This window comes from Ambystoma mexicanum, chromosome 1p (assembly GCF_040938575.1).
Source record: "Ambystoma mexicanum isolate Mex_15411 chromosome 1p, UKY_AmexF1_1, whole genome shotgun sequence".
Classification (NCBI taxonomy): domain Eukaryota; kingdom Metazoa; phylum Chordata; class Amphibia; order Caudata; family Ambystomatidae; genus Ambystoma; species Ambystoma mexicanum.
In genome coordinates, this window is record NC_090921.1 from 1,026,148,049 (window position 1) to 1,026,163,624 (window position 15,576).

The 15,576-nt window shown below is 44.9% G+C and overlaps 7 non-coding genes across 7 annotated transcripts; all 7 read right to left on the reverse strand.

The window, feature by feature from the left end:
* Positions 1-7,084: 7,084 nt before the first annotated feature.
* On the reverse strand, positions 7,085-7,170 carry TRNAY-GUA (transfer RNA tyrosine (anticodon GUA)). Its single transcript is given in 2 exon segments — positions 7,085-7,120; positions 7,134-7,170. It is a non-coding gene; the product is annotated as a tRNA-Tyr (tRNA).
* Positions 7,171-7,730: 560 nt separating this feature from the next.
* Positions 7,731-7,816, reverse strand: TRNAY-AUA (transfer RNA tyrosine (anticodon AUA)). The gene is given in 2 exon segments: positions 7,731-7,766; positions 7,780-7,816. It is a non-coding gene; the product is annotated as a tRNA-Tyr (tRNA).
* Positions 7,817-9,622: 1,806 nt separating this feature from the next.
* Positions 9,623-9,708, reverse strand: TRNAY-AUA (transfer RNA tyrosine (anticodon AUA)). Its single transcript is given in 2 exon segments — positions 9,623-9,658; positions 9,672-9,708. It is a non-coding gene; the product is annotated as a tRNA-Tyr (tRNA).
* A 2,496-nt stretch (positions 9,709-12,204) lies between these two features.
* On the reverse strand, positions 12,205-12,290 carry TRNAY-GUA (transfer RNA tyrosine (anticodon GUA)). The gene is given in 2 exon segments: positions 12,205-12,240; positions 12,254-12,290. It is a non-coding gene; the product is annotated as a tRNA-Tyr (tRNA).
* Positions 12,291-13,496: 1,206 nt separating this feature from the next.
* Positions 13,497-13,582, reverse strand: TRNAY-GUA (transfer RNA tyrosine (anticodon GUA)). The gene is given in 2 exon segments: positions 13,497-13,532; positions 13,546-13,582. It is a non-coding gene; the product is annotated as a tRNA-Tyr (tRNA).
* Positions 13,583-14,141: 559 nt separating this feature from the next.
* TRNAY-GUA (transfer RNA tyrosine (anticodon GUA)) lies at positions 14,142-14,227 on the reverse strand. Its single transcript is given in 2 exon segments — positions 14,142-14,177; positions 14,191-14,227. It is a non-coding gene; the product is annotated as a tRNA-Tyr (tRNA).
* A 560-nt stretch (positions 14,228-14,787) lies between these two features.
* Positions 14,788-14,873, reverse strand: TRNAY-AUA (transfer RNA tyrosine (anticodon AUA)). The gene is given in 2 exon segments: positions 14,788-14,823; positions 14,837-14,873. It is a non-coding gene; the product is annotated as a tRNA-Tyr (tRNA).
* Between the last annotated feature and the right edge of the window lie 703 nt (positions 14,874-15,576).

The following is a 15,576-nucleotide window of genomic DNA, read 5'->3' on the forward strand; positions in this document are numbered from 1 at the left end:
ACAAAATCCTGAAAAGTGCTTTAAAACTAGCAACTTTTTTTTTTTTTTTTTTTTTTTAAACTACAAAATCCATGATCCTCTGTAGTCCATGCTCTCTCCACCAGTCCCAATCCACTTCCTGTGCCTGGACTCCTCCTCTTCTTTTACTGCTCTTCAAGCAGATAAGTACTATTTCCTTTCCTCTCCGAATGCCTGTGGATATATGGGTTGACTGAAGAGAGGAATGGTAGATGGAAAGAGATGTTGAGTGTGGTTCGCAGGGAGAACGCGAGATAATTAGTCTAGAGGCGTTCTTTTTCACCGCAAATGTCATACTACGCGCGAGCGCGTTAAGTTTCAGATTTCCCCTGACTCAGAGCAGTCGTCGAGGGGATATCGGCGGAGCCCCAGGAAAATTCCCTTGATACATAGGGTCCACCGAGAGGCTGACGGCCCCGTGCCGTATACCCGACACCTCAGGGGCGCGGTCAGCCTCACGAGCATAGGCAGGTCGCGCACGGAACAGTGCGCAAAGCGCGAAGCGGATCGCCTCATCGGCATAGCCCCCACCCGCGGGTGGGCGGAGCTAGCGCGTGAAGCGCGGAGCGTCTAGCTCCAACAACATAGCCCCCACCCGCGGGTGGGCGGAGCCTACACGCGCTAGGGCGCGTAGCGTCATCGCGAAGCGGCGAAGGATTATTTCCAACGCCAGCGTTCGTAGACGCAGAGCTTTTTTCCCCTCTCGACCCCGACTAGTAGAATCTAAGAAGGGGTGAGAGACGGTGCACGCAGCTCGATCAGCTGAGACACGGACATCAACACCGTGCATAGAACGTGACAGCAAGAGCTGGAAGACTCGGGCATAGGAGCCCTACGCTGCCAAGAGGCAGTGGGATAGTGGAAAGTTGATTGAAGGCCGGAAGGCTGAAGAAAGACAGAGGTGCAGCCACTTATATAAAAAAAAAAAAAAAAAAAGAACATCATAAGAGAGAGTGGGCGTGCTAAGACACCTGTACCAGGTATTCTAGGCACACAGCACAAAGGAACATGTCAGACTTTGAGTGGAGTGAGGAGGAGCAATCCCAGGACCTCGCTGCCAGCTTCAAGCAAGTGCTGGGTAGCTCTCTTATAGATGCAGTGGCAGAAGGGGTGAGACCCCTACAAGAGAGGCTGGAGACGTTAGAGGCCATACTCTCGCAGCCAAAGACCAGCACCAGAGCAGATAAGCGCACGCCCACAGAACCCTCGAATGAAGGGCAGAAGGGGAGTAAACAAGCCCTAAAGAGGAAATCCTCTGACGACCCCCGGGGCTCATATGAGGAGGCGATAGAAAAGGCCTCGGAGGTGCCTGACGCTTTTGCTAAGCTTAAAGAAGCGTACCTACAGAAGCAGGCAGTGCCGAACCTCACGACCCCCGTTCCAGGGGAAGATAATATGGGAGAAGACCTGGGCTCGGAGGAAGAGCTAGTAGAGGAGCAAGGCTTGTTAGGAGATGAGGAAGGAGAAGAAGATGACTGGTCTAGACCCAGTGGGGGCAAGAAAGCGAGGAAGGAGAAACACCTCGTAGAAAACGAGGAGGATATGTTCGACCCAGACAGCATTCATAATCCGAGGTCCACCGAGTGGCAACCATCCCCCCGAGTGACCCAGTATATGGCAGCAAGATTACGCAAGCCACTAGACAAGGAAGTGAGACAGCGCCTACGAGCAGAGTGCCCGCGCCCAGACTTGCCAGGAAAGGTGGCGGAAGCACCGGAGCTCGACCCAAAAATGCTGACGTTTGTAGCCAAGGCCAGTAAAGACCCCCGGAAGGGGATTGATAGATCCTGGAAGTCCTGTCAGGAGAAGTTACTAGATTTAGCAGGTCCGCTCGCAAAAATCATGGACCTCGCAGAAAGGGCGAAGGACACAGGTGAAGAGGTGGATCCGGAAGCCCTCGCAGGATGGGCTCAAAGAGCCGTCTGCCTGCTTGGAAACGCAAATTGTGCCATCGCAGCAGAGAGAAGGAAGGGCTTATTGCTCAAGATAGACTCTAAATTGAGCGACTTATCGTCATATGAAGCAGGGGAAGGCGCACAAGGCCTCCTATTCGGAGAGACCTTCGGGAAAGAGATGGGCCGGTTCGTAGGAACTTTCGCATCACTGGAGAAGGCTCAAGCGTCTATTCGCAAGATATTCCCCAGCAGAGTTTTTGGAGGGACCGGCCGCTACAGAGGTCGAGCTGCCGGTCGCTACCAAGGAGGGAGAAGACCTCAGAACACCAGGGCACAATACTGGGAGAACAGGAATCAAGACACCTTTTTCCCATCCAGGGGGAGATTCCCAAGAGGCCGAAGGTCCAGAGGATCGGGAAGAGGTCAAGGATTTACGCCAGGTGAGAGCGATTATGTATCCCCCAGTAGGGGGGAGGACGCGCAGATATTTAGAGAGTTGGCGCAAGCTTTCAAGCGATTCCTGGATACTGCAGACCGTCAGCGGACTGCATCTAGATTTCATAGAGACCCCAGTGCAGCGATACGAACCGCGGAGCCAGAGATTAGCGCAAGCGGAACAAGCAGAGCTAGACAGCGAGATAGCGCAGCTAGTGGCCAAGCAGGCGATAGAGAAATGCGAGACAGCCCCGAAGTTTGTGAGCAATATGTTCCTAGTGCACAGGAAGGAGAAAGTACGCCCGGTGATAAATCTCAAGGAGCTGAATGGCTGGATCATATATCGGCACTTCAAGATGGAAGGCGTCCATCAGCTCAGAGACTCCCTAAGAGAAGGAGATTGGTTGACGCGTCTAGATCTAAAGGACGCTTACCTCACAGTACCTGTTCTAGAGGAATACAGACCATTTCTAGCTTTTCGCTGGCGAAGTCGTTTCTGGCAATTCAAATCGATGCCATTCGGTCTTGCTTCGGCACCATGGGCATTTACAAAGCTAATGAAGCCAGTATCGGCAGCGATCAGGGAGAAAGGCATAAGGCTTATTATTTACCTGGACGATCTCCTGCTGCTTGCAGAAGACCGGGAGGTATTAGTATACCAAACGAGATGGGTGCAGGACCTTCTGACCTCACTAGGATTCCTAGTGAACAAGGAAAAGTCAGATACCATACCAGCACAGAGGTTAGACTTCCTGGGATTCATTCTAGACACCAAGAAGGCGACCTTAGAGCTTCCAGCTCGGAAGATGAGAGACATCAAGAGAGAGATCAGAATATGCTTAGAGAAGCGACAAGTATCTCTCAGGACATTAGCGAGAATAGTTGGGCTGCTAGCAGCATCTATTCAGGCCATTTTTCCGGGGCCACTGCACTACCGTGCACTGCAGAGATTGAAAATAAAGCATCTGCAGCTAGGTCTGAGGTACCATCAACAAGTGCCGCTGGATCAGGACTCGATTACAGAACTGGAATGGTGGTTAAAGAATATGGACGCTTGGAATGGGCGAGCCATATTCGGAGACAGACCGGATTTGATAATAGAATCAGATGCCAGCCGGAAAGGCTGGGGAGCCAGATGTGGGTCTTTACAGACCGGAGGCAAGTGGAGCGAAGAGGAGCTTCGTCTACACATAAATTGCTTAGAGCTCCTGGCAGGATCGTTCGCGATCAAAGCCTTTACGAAAGAGAGAGTGAAATCTTGTGTCCTGCTGAAGATGGACAACATATCAGCAGTGCGCTACATCAACCATTTGGGCGGTACGAGATCCAAGATGCTCGCAGAGTTAGCGAAGGACCTGTGGCATTTCTGCCTACAATCAGGGACGTCGGTGACAGCAGAGTACCTGCCTGGAACACTGAACGTAGTAGCAGATTGGAACTCTCGGTACCTGACGGATTCCAGCGATTGGAGGCTGGATCCAGCAGTGTTTCAGAGACTGGACACGAGATGGGGACCATTACAAGTGGACCTGTTTGCTTCCCGGCTCAATACGCAGAGGAGCGACTATTTCAGCTGGAGGCTGGATCCGGGAGCGCTGGGGACAGACGCGTTCCTACAAGAGTGGATAGGAGGTCCACATTACGCTTTTCCCCCCTTCGCGATGTTGAGCAGAGTATTGGCGAAATGCCGGAGGGAGAAAGCAGAATTGGTATTAGTAGCACCATTATGGAAATCTCAGGTGTGGTTCCCCACCTTAATGGAACTAGTGTCGGACGTTCCGAGAGTCCTCCCCGACGAGGAGCGACTTCTCACGGACCCAGCTGGGTCGTGTCATCCTCTGAGAGTGAGAGGGACACTCCCGCTAGTCGCGTGCAGGATATCCGGAAACGGTGGGCCTTGCCAGGAATTTCGGCGCAGGCTGCGCAGCTTATCGCTGAATCCTGGGCCCCATCCACTAGGAGGAGCTATGACTCAGCTTGGGCTAAATGGACAAGCTGGTGCAAGGACAGAGGTGTTCATCCCGTTTCAGCACCTGTAGTGGAGATTTTGAACTTTCTAGCGAACCTATTACAGAGCGGGAGAGCTTTCCGGACTATAGGAGTGTACAGATCGGCAATTTCTGCGGGTCACATGCCTTTAGAGGGCGTCCCGGCAGGGGAACATCCAGCGGTGGCGAGGCTCATTAGAGGAGCCAGATTTAAAGCGCCACCGGAACCCAAGTATACCACGACATGGGAGGTGTCTACAGTACTGCGTCTTCTAGCGAGTTGGCCGACCAATAATTATCTCTCGCTTAAGCAATTATCAGGAAAGCTAGCGATGTTGCTATGCTTGATCTCCTGCAAAAGAGTATCGGACGTGAAAGCGCTAGAGGTTAACAGACGATCCTTCGGGCCAGAGGGAGTTACATTCTCCATAGTTAAAAGGACCAAGACAGGGACGTCTACGGTACATTATCCGTATTTCCCGAGTAATTCCAAATGGTGCGTGGCACGATGCATTAAGGAATACGAGAATAGAACAGCAGAGCATAGGGCAGCGAATACTACTCAGTTATTAATAGCGCGCAGGAAGCCCTATCACGCAGTTACATCGGCTACCATCGCAAGATGGGTCAAAGAGATTATGCAGGCAGCAGGTTTGAATGTGAGCACGTATGGAGCGCATTCGGTGAGGGGGGCCATGGCCTCGTCCGCCGTGAGAGCAGGAGTGCCTTTGAGTGAGATAATGCTGGCAGCAGATTGGTCAAGTGAGAGGACGTTTAAAGAATTTTATTTTAAGCCAGCGGAGAGTTTAGCAAATATAGTGTTGGGGAAGCTTTGAACAAGCATAATGCTCGCCTCCAGTCTTGCCATAGAATGTAGATTACCCCTGCTATCTGCGCAGGGAGTATTAATTCTATTAAAGACTAGGAGGCGAGCATTAAATTCCCACCCGAGTCTGGTACTAGGTATACAATGGCAATGATTTATTATGTATCAGTACGAGACGTTGGCACCACCCTATCATAATTTTTTGTTGCTCTTTTTCATAGGAGAGGAGCAGAAGAATAACTGAGGGTGAAGACAGAGCAGAGAGAGTGAGGAGCCCATAGCATTTGCAGCGATTAAGTTGAAAGTCCAAGAGAGCCTTCGCACAGTTGTCAAGGATCAGTTAGAGACTTTCAGAGCGAGTAAAAGCAGAGGAGGAGTCCAGGCACAGGAAGTGGATTGGGACTGGTGGAGAGAGCATGGACTACAGAGGATCATGGATTTTGTAGTTTAAAAAAAAAAAAAAAAAAAAAAGTTGCTAGTTTTAAAGCACTTTTCAGGATTTTGTTTTACATGTTTGTTGAACTGCTGAAGAGTAGAAATAAAGGAAGATGAAGCATAATGCTCGCCTCCTAGTCTTTAATAGAATTAATACTCCCTGCGCAGATAGCAGGGGTAATCTACATTGGCAAAAGTCCTTCGAGCCGGATTTGAACCAGCGACCTAAGGATGCTGTTTTACCACTACAGTCCTCCGCTCTACCAACTGAGCTTTCGAAGGCTTGGCAAATCATTTTCTAGCAAACTCAATACGAGCTTCCACTTCAACCGTCGACTTGTAAACATCTCTTGCAATTCGTGCAAAATACTACAAATTTGGCTTGTGAGGTTCCCGAATTGAGTAAAAGCACATCAGTTCCCAATTAAAAAAATGACCCCCTCCGCAGTCGCCCGCATGTTACTGACCACCATACTAAGGGGGAAAAGTTGAAAGGCGGCACCTCACAGGCCATCTCCTCAGAGTATTCAGCCGCGTTGGGCCTTGACAATATTTTAATATCTTGGATGGTGTATAGTGTTCTCTCATTTCTCTTGAGAAATCAAGATTGTCAAGGGGATTCTGCTGTTTTGCCAGTTCATAGCAAGAGATGGGGATCCAAAACACCTCACAGGAAACCAATGAAGATTCGTGTTGGACAGAAAAATAACGTGGTCACAGCCTCAAAGCAAAAGGCATCTATTTTCAGTGATGAAATATAATATAATTATAAATTGTCTGTTATTTTACTTTCCAAGTATTTTACTTTCCAAGTATTCAATAAAATGTGCATTTGGCAAAAGTCCTTCGAACCGGATTTGAACCAGTGATCTAAGGATGCCTGTTTTACCACTACAGTCCTCCTCTCTACCAACTGAGCTATCAAAGGCTTGGCAAATCAACTCTAGCAAACTCAATACGAGCTTCCACTTCAACCGTCGACTTGTAAACATCTCTTGCAATTCGTGCAAAATACTACAAATTTGGCTTGTGAGGTTCCCGAATTGAGTAAAAGCACATCCGTTCCCAATTAAAAAAATGACCCCCTCCGCAGTCGCCCGCATGTTACTGACCACCATACTCAGGGGGAAAAGTTGAAAGGCGGCACCTCACAGGCCATCTCCTCAGAGTATTCAGCCGCGTTGGGCCTTGACAATATTTTAATATCTTGGATGGTGTATAGTGTTCTCTCATTTCTCTTGAGAAATCAAGATTGTCAAGGGGATTCTGCTGTTTTGCCAGTTCATAGCAAGAGATGGGGATCCAAAACACCTGACAGGAAACCAATGAAGATTCGTGTTGGACAGAAAAATAACGTGGTCACAGCCTCAAAGCAAAAGGCATCTATTTTCAGTGATGAAATATAATATAATTATAAATTGTCTGTTATTTTACTTTCCAAGTATTTTACTTTCCAAGTATTCAATAAAATGTGCATTTGGCAAGAGTCCTTCGAGCCGGATTTGAACCAGCGACCTAAGGATGCCTGTTTTACCACTACAGTCCTCCGCTCTACCAACTGAGCTATCAAAGGCTTGGCAAATCAGTCTCTAGCAAGCTCAATACGAGCTTCCACTTCAACCGTCGACATTAAAACATCACTTGCAATTCGTGCAAAATACTACAAATTTGGCTTGTGAGGTTCCCGAATTGAGTAAAAGCACATCAGTTCACAATTTAAAAAATGACCCCCTCCGCAGTCTCCCGCATGTTACTGACCACCATACAAAGGAGGAAAAGTTGAAAGGCGGCGCCTCACCGGCCATCTCCTCAGAGTATTCATCAGTGTTCGGCCTTGACAATATTTTAATATCTTGGATGGTGTATAGTGTTCTCCCATTTCCCTTGAGAAATCAAGATTGTCAAGGGGATTCTGCTGTTTTGTCAGTTCATAGCAAGAGATGGGGATCCAAAATACCTCACAGGAAAACAACGAAGATTGGTGTCGGACAGAAAAATAACGTGGCCACAGCCTCAAAGCAAAAGGCATCTATTTTCAGTGATGAAATATAATATAATTATAAATTGTCTGTTATTTTACTTTCCAAGTATTTTACTTTCCAAGTATTCAATAAAATGTGCATTTGGCAAAAGTCCTTCGAGCCGGATTTGAACGAGCGACCTAAGGATGCCTGTTTTACCACTATAGTCCTCCGCTCTACCAACTGAGCTATCGAAGGCTTGGCAAATCGTTCTCTAGCAAACTCAATACGAGCTTCCACTTCAACCGTCGACTTGTAAACATCTCTTGCAATTCGTGCAAAATACTACAAATTTGGCTTGTGACGTTCCCGAATTGAGTAAAAGCACATCAGTTCACAATTTAAAAAATGACCCCCTCCGCAGTCTCCCGCATGTTACTGACCACCATACAAAGGAGGAAAAGTTGAAAGGCGGCGCCTCACAGGCCATCTCCTCAGAGTATTCATCAGTGTTCGGCCTTGACAATATTTTAATATCTTGGATGGTGTATAGTGTTCTCCCATTTCCCTTGAGAAATCAAGATTGTCAAGGGGATTCTGCTGTTTTGTCAGTTCATAGCAAGAGATGGGGATCCAAAATACCTCACAGGAAAACAACGAAGATTGGTGTCGGACAGAAAAATAATGTGGCCACAGCCTCAAAGCAAAAGGCATCTATTTTCAGTGATGAAATATAATATAATTATAAATTGTCTGTTATTTTACTTTCCAAGTATTTTACTTTCCAAGTATTCAATAAAATGTGCATTTGGCAAAAGTCCTTTGAGCCGGATTTGAATCAGCGACGAGCTATCGAAGGCTTGGCAAATCATTCTCTAGCAAACTCAATACGAGCTTCCACTTCAACCGTCGACTTGTAAACATCTCTTGCAATTCGTGCAAAATACTACAAATTTGGCTTGTGAGGTTCCCGAATTGAGTAAAAGCACATCAGTTTCCAATTAAAAAAATGACCCCCTCCGCAGTCTCCCGCATGTTAATGACCACCATACTAAGGGGGAAAAGTTGAAAGGCGGAGCCTCACAGGCCATCTCCTCAGAGTATTCAGCCGTGTTGGGCCTTGACAATATTTTAATATCTTGGATGGTGTATAGTGTTCTCTCATTTCCCTTGAGAAATCAAGATTGTCAAGGGGATTCTGCTGTTTTGCCAGTTCATAGCAAGAGATGGGGATCCAAAACACCTGACAGGAAACCAATGAAGATTCGTGTTGGACAGAAAAATAACGTGGCCACAGCCTCAAAGCAAAAGGCATCTATTTTCAGTGATGAAATATAATATAATTATAAATTGTCTGTTATTTTACTTTCCAAGTATTTTACTTTCCAAGTATTCAATAAAATGTGCATTTGGCAAGAGTCCTTCGAGCCGGATTTGAACCAGCGACCTAAGGATGCCTGTTTTACCACTACAGTCCTCCCCTCTACCAACTGAGCTATCGAAGGCTTGGCATATCAACTCTAGCAAACTCAATACGAGCTTCCACTTCAACCGTCGACTTGTAAACATCTCTTGCAATTCGTGCAAAATACTACAAATTTGGCTTGTGAGGTTCCCGAATTGAGTAAAAGCACATCAGTTCCCAATTAAAAAAATGACCCCCTCCGCAGTCTCCCGCATGTTACTGACCACCATACTAAGGGGGAAAAGTTGAAAGGCGGCAACTCACAGGCCATCTCCTCAGAGTATTCAGCCGCGTTGGGCCTTGACAATATTTTAATATCTTGGATGGTGTATAGTGTTCTCTCATTTCCCTTGAGAAATCAAGATTGTCAAGGGGATTCTGCTGTTTTGCCAGTTCATAGCAAGAGATGGGGATCCAAAACACCTCACAGGAAACCAATGAAGATTTGTGTTGGACAGAAAAATAAGGTGGTCACAGCCTCAAAGCAAAAGGCATCTATTTTCAGTGATGAAATATAATATAATTATAAATTGTCTGTTATTTTACTTTCCAAGTATTTTACTTTCCAAGTATTCAATAAAATGTGCATTTGGCAAAAGTCCTTCGAGCCGGATTTGAACCAGCAACCTAAGGATGCCTGTTTTACCACTATAGTCCTCCGCTCTACCAACTGAGCTATCAAAGGCTGGGCAAATCAGTCTCTAGCAAGCTCAATACGAGCTTCCACTTCAACCGTCGACATTCAAACATCTCTTGCAATTCGTGCAAAATACTACAAATTTGGCTTGTGAGGTTCCCGAATTGAGTAAAAGCACATCAGTTCACAATTAAAAAAATGACCCCCTCCGCAGTCTCCCGCATGTTACTGACCACCATACAAAGGAGGAAAAGTTGAAAGGCGGCGCCTCACAGGCCATCTCCTCAGAGTATTCATCAGTGTTCGGCCTTGACAATATTTTAATATCTTGGATGGTGTATAGTGTTCTCCCATTTCCCTTGAGAAATCAAGATTGTCAAGGGGATTCTGCTGTTTTGTCAGTTCATAGCAAGAGATGGGGATCCAAAATACCTCACAGGAAACCAACGAAGATTGGTGTCGGACAGAAAAATAACGTGGCCACAGCCTCAAAGCAAAAGGCATCTATTTTCAGTGATGAAATATAATATAATTATAAATTGTCTGTTATTTTACTTTCCAAGTATTTTACTTTCCAAGTATTCAATAAAATGTGCATTTGGCAAAAGTCCCTCGAGCCGGATTTGAACCAGCCACCTAAGGATGCCTGTTTTACCATTACAGTCCTCTGCTCTACCAACTGAGCTATCAAAGGCTTGGCAAATCGTTCTCTAGCAAACTCAATACGAGCTTCCACTTCAACCGTCGACTTGTAAACATCTCTTGCAATTCGTGCAAAATACTACAAATTTGGCTTGTGACGTTCCCGAATTGAGTAAAAGCACATCAGTTCCCAATGAAAAAAATGACCCCCTCCGCAGTCTCCCGCATGTTACTGACCACCATACTAAGGGGGAAAAGTTGAAAGGCGGCGCCTCACAGGCCATCTCCTCAGAGTATTCAGCCGTGTTGGGCCTTGACAATATTTTAATATCTTAGATGGTGTATACTGTTCTCTCATTTCCCTTGAGAAATCAAGATTGTCAAGGGGATTCTGCTGTTTTGCCAGTTCATAGCAAGAGATGGGGATCTGAAACACCTCACAGGAAACCAATGAAGATTGGTGTTGGACAGAAACATAACGTGGCCACAGCCTCAAAGCAAAAGGCATCTATTTTCAGTGATGAAATATAATATAATTATAAATTGTCTGTTATTTTATTTTCCAAGTATTTTACTTTCCAAGTATTCTATAAAATTTGCATTTGGCAAAAGTCCTTCGAGCCGGATTTGAACCAGCGACCTAAGGATGCCTGTTTTACCACTACAGTCCTCCGCTCTACCAACTGAGCTTTCGAAGGCTTGGCAAATCATTCTCTAGCAAACTCAATACGAGCTTCCACTTCAACCGTCGACTTGTAAACATCTCTTGCAATTCGTGCAAAATACTACAAATTTGGCTTGTGAGGTTCCGAAATGAGTAAAAGCACATCAGTTCCCAATTAAAAAAATGACCCCCTCCGCAGTCACCCGCATGTTACTGACCACCATACTAAGGGGGAAAAGTTGAAAGGCGGCACCTCACAGGCCATCTCCTCAGAGTATTCAGCCGCGTTGGGCCTTGACAATATTTTAATATCTTGGATGGTGTATAGTGTTCTCTCATTTCTCTTGAGAAATCAAGATTGTCAAGGGGATTCTGCTGTTTTGCCAGTTCATAGCAAGAGATGGGGATCCAAAACACCTCACAGGAAACCAATGAAGATTCGTGTTGGACAGAAAAATAACGTGGTCACAGCCTCAAAGCAAAAGGCATCTATTTTCAGTGATGAAATATAATATAATTATAAATTGTCTGTTATTTTACTTTCCAAGTATTTTACTTTCCAAGTATTCAATAAAATGTGCATTTGGCAAAAGTCCTTCGAACCGGATTTGAACCAGTGACCTAAGGATGCCTGTTTTACCACTACAGTCCTCCACTCTACCAACTGAGCTATCGAAGGCTTGGCAAACCAACTCTAGCAAACTCAATACGAGCTTCCACTTCAACCGTCGACTTGTAAACATCTCTTGCAATTCGTGCAAAATACTACAAATTTGGCTTGTGAGGTTCCCGAATTGAGTAAAAGCACATCAGTTCCCAATTAAAAAAATGACCCCCTCCGCAGTCGCCCGCATGTTACTGACCACCATACAAAGGGGGAAAAGTTGAAAGGCGGCGCCTCACAGGCCATCTCCTCAGAGTATTCAGCCGTGTTGGGCCTTGACAATATTTTAATATCTTGGATGGTGTATACTGTTCTCTCATTTCCCTTGAGAAATCAAGATTGTCAAGGGGATTCTGCTGTTTTGCCAGTTCATAGCAAGAGATGGGGATCTGAAACACCTCACAGGAAACCAATGAAGATTGGTGTTGGACAGAAACATAACGTGGCCACAGCCTCAAAGCAAAAGGCATCTATTTTCAGTGATGAAATATAATATAATTATAAATTGTCTGATATTTTATTTTCCAAGTATTTTACTTTCCAAGTATTCTATAAAATTTGCATTTGGCAAAAGTCCTTCGAGCCGGATTTGAACCAGCGACCTAAGGATGCCTGTTTTACCACTACAGTCCTCCGCTCTACCAACTGAGCTATCGAAGGCTTGGCAAATCAGTCTCTAGCAAACTCAATACGAGCTTCCACTTCAACCGTCGACTTGTAAACATCTCTTGCAATTCGTGCAAAATACTACAAATTTGGCTTGTGACGTTCCCGAATTGAGTAAAAGCACATCAGTTCCCAATGAAAAAAATGACCCCCTCCGCAGTCTCCCGCATGTTACTGACCACCATACTAAGGGGGAAAAGTTGAAAGGCGGCGCCTCACAGGCCATCTCCTCAGAGTATTCAGCCGTGTTGGGCCTTGACAATATTTTAATATCTTGGATGGTGTATACTGTTCTCTCATTTCCCTTGAGAAATCAAGATTGTCAAGGGGATTCTGCTGTTTTGCCAGTTCATAGCAAGAGATGGGGATCTGAAACACCTCACAGGAAACCAATGAAGATTGGTGTTGGACAGAAACATAACGTGGCCACAGCCTCAAAGCAAAAGGCATCTATTTTCAGTGATGAAATATAATATAATTATAAATTGTCTGATATTTTATTTTCCAAGTATTTTACTTTCCAAGTATTCTATAAAATTTGCATTTGGCAAAAGTCCTTCGAGCCGGATTTGAACCAGCGACCTAAGGATGCCTGTTTTACCACTACAGTCCTCCGCTCTACCAACTGAGCTTTCGAAGGCTTGGCAAATCATTCTCTAGCAAACTCAATACGAGCTTCCACTTCAACCGTCGACTTGTAAACATCTCTTGCAATTCGTGCAAAATACTACAAATTTGGCTTGTGAGGTTCCCGAATTGAGTAAAAGCACATCAGTTCCCAATTAAAAAAATGACCCCCTCCGCAGTCGCCCGCATGTTACTGACCACCATACTAAGGGGGAAAAGTTGAAAGGCGGCACCTCACAGGCCATCTCCTCAGAGTATTCAGCCGCGTTGGGCCTTGACAATATTTTAATATCTTGGATGGTGTATAGTGTTCTCTCATTTCTCTTGAGAAATCAAGATTGTCAAGGGGATTCTGCTGTTTTGCCAGTTCATAGCAAGAGATGGGGATCCAAAACACCTCACAGGAAACCAATGAAGATTCGTGTTGGACAGAAAAATAACGTGGTCACAGCCTCAAAGCAAAAGGCATCTATTTTCAGTGATGAAATATAATATAATTATAAATTGTCTGTTATTTTACTTTCCAAGTATTTTACTTTCCAAGTATTCAATAAAATGTGCATTTGGCAAAAGTCCTTCGAACCGGATTTGAACCAGTGACCTAAGGATGCCTGTTTTACCACTACAGTCCTCCGCTCTACCAACTGAGCTATCGAAGGCTTGGCAAATCAACTCTAGCAAACTCAATACGAGCTTCCACTTCAACCGTCGACTTGTAAACATCTCTTGCAATTCGTGCAAAATACTACAAATTTGGCTTGTGAGGTTCCCGAATTGAGTAAAAGCACATCAGTTCCCAATTAAAAAAATGACCCCCTCCGCAGTCGCCCGCATGTTACTGACCACCATACTCAGGGGGAAAAGTTGAAAGGCGGCACCTCACAGGCCATCTCCTCAGAGTATTCAGCCGCGTTGGGCCTTGACAATATTTTAATATCTTGGATGGTGTATAGTGTTCTCTCATTTCTCTTGAGAAATCAAGATTGTCAAGGGGATTCTGCTGTTTTGCCAGTTCATAGCAAGAGATGGGGATCCAAAACACCTCACAGGAAACCAATGAAGATTCGTGTTGGACAGAAAAATAACGTGGTCACAGCCTCAAAGCAAAAGGCATCTATTTTCAGTGATGAAATATAATATAATTATAAATTGTCTGTTATTTTACTTTCCAAGTATTTTACTTTCCAAGTATTCAATAAAATGTGCATTTGGCAAAAGTCCTTCGAGCCGGATTTGAACCAGCGACCTAAGGATGCCTGTTTTACCACTACAGTCCTCCGCTCTACCAACTGAGCTATCGAAGGCTTGGCAAATCAGTCTCTAGCAAGCTCAATACGAGCTTCCACTTCAACCGTCGACATTCAAACATCTCTTGCAATTCGTGCAAAATACTACAAATTTGGCTTGTGAGGTTCCCGAATTGAGTAAAAGCACATCAGTTCACAATTTAAAAAATGACCCCCTCCGCAGTCTCCCGCATGTTACTGACCACCATACAAAGGAGGAAAAGTTGAAAGGCGGCGCCTCACAGGCCATCTCCTCAGAGTATTCATCAGTGTTCGGCCTTGACAATATTTTAATATCTTGGATGGTGTATAGTGTTCTCCCATTTCCCTTGAGAAATCAAGATTGTCAAGGGGATTCTGCTGTTTTGTCAGTTCATAGCAAGAGATGGGGATCCAAAATACCTCACAGGAAAACAACGAAGATTGGTGTCGGACAGAAAAATAACGTGGCCACAGCCTCAAAGCAAAAGGCATCTATTTTCAGTGATGAAATATAATATAATTATAAATTGTCTGTTATTTTACTTTCCAAGTATTTTACTTTCCAAGTATTCAATAAAATGTGCATTTGGCAAAGGTCCTTCGAGCCGGATTTGAACCAGCGACCTAAGGATGCCTGTTTTACCACTATAGTCCTCCGCTCTACCAACTGAGCTATCGAAGGCTTGGCAAATCGTTCTCTAGCAAACTCAATACGAGCTTCCACTTCAACCGTCGACTTGTAAACATCTCTTGCAATTCGTGCAAAATACTACAAATTTGGCTTGTGACGTTCCCGAATTGAGTAAAAGCACATCAGTTCACAATTTAAAAAATGACCCCCTCCGCAGTCTCCCGCATGTTACTGACCACCATACAAAGGAGGAAAAGTTGAAAGGCGGCGCCTCACAGGCCATCTCCTCAGAGTATTCATCAGTGTTCGGCCTTGACAATATTTTAATATCTTGGATGGTGTATAGTGTTCTCCCATTTCCCTTGAGAAATCAAGATTGTCAAGGGGATTCTGCTGTTTTGTCAGTTCATAGCAAGAGATGGGGATCCAAAATACCTCACAGGAAAACAACGAAGATTGGTGTCGGACAGAAAAATAATGTGGCCACAGCCTCAAAGCAAAAGGCATCTATTTTCAGTGATGAAATATAATATAATTATAAATTGTCTGTTATTTTACTTTCCAAGTATTTTACTTTCCAAGTATTCAATAAAATGTGCATTTGGCAAAAGTCCTTTGAGCCGGATTTGAATCAGCGACGAGCTATCGAAGGCTTGGCAAATCATTCTCTAGCAAACTCAATACGAGCTTCCACTTCAACCGTCCACTTGTAAACATCTCTTGCAATTCGTGCAAAATACTACAAATTTGGCTT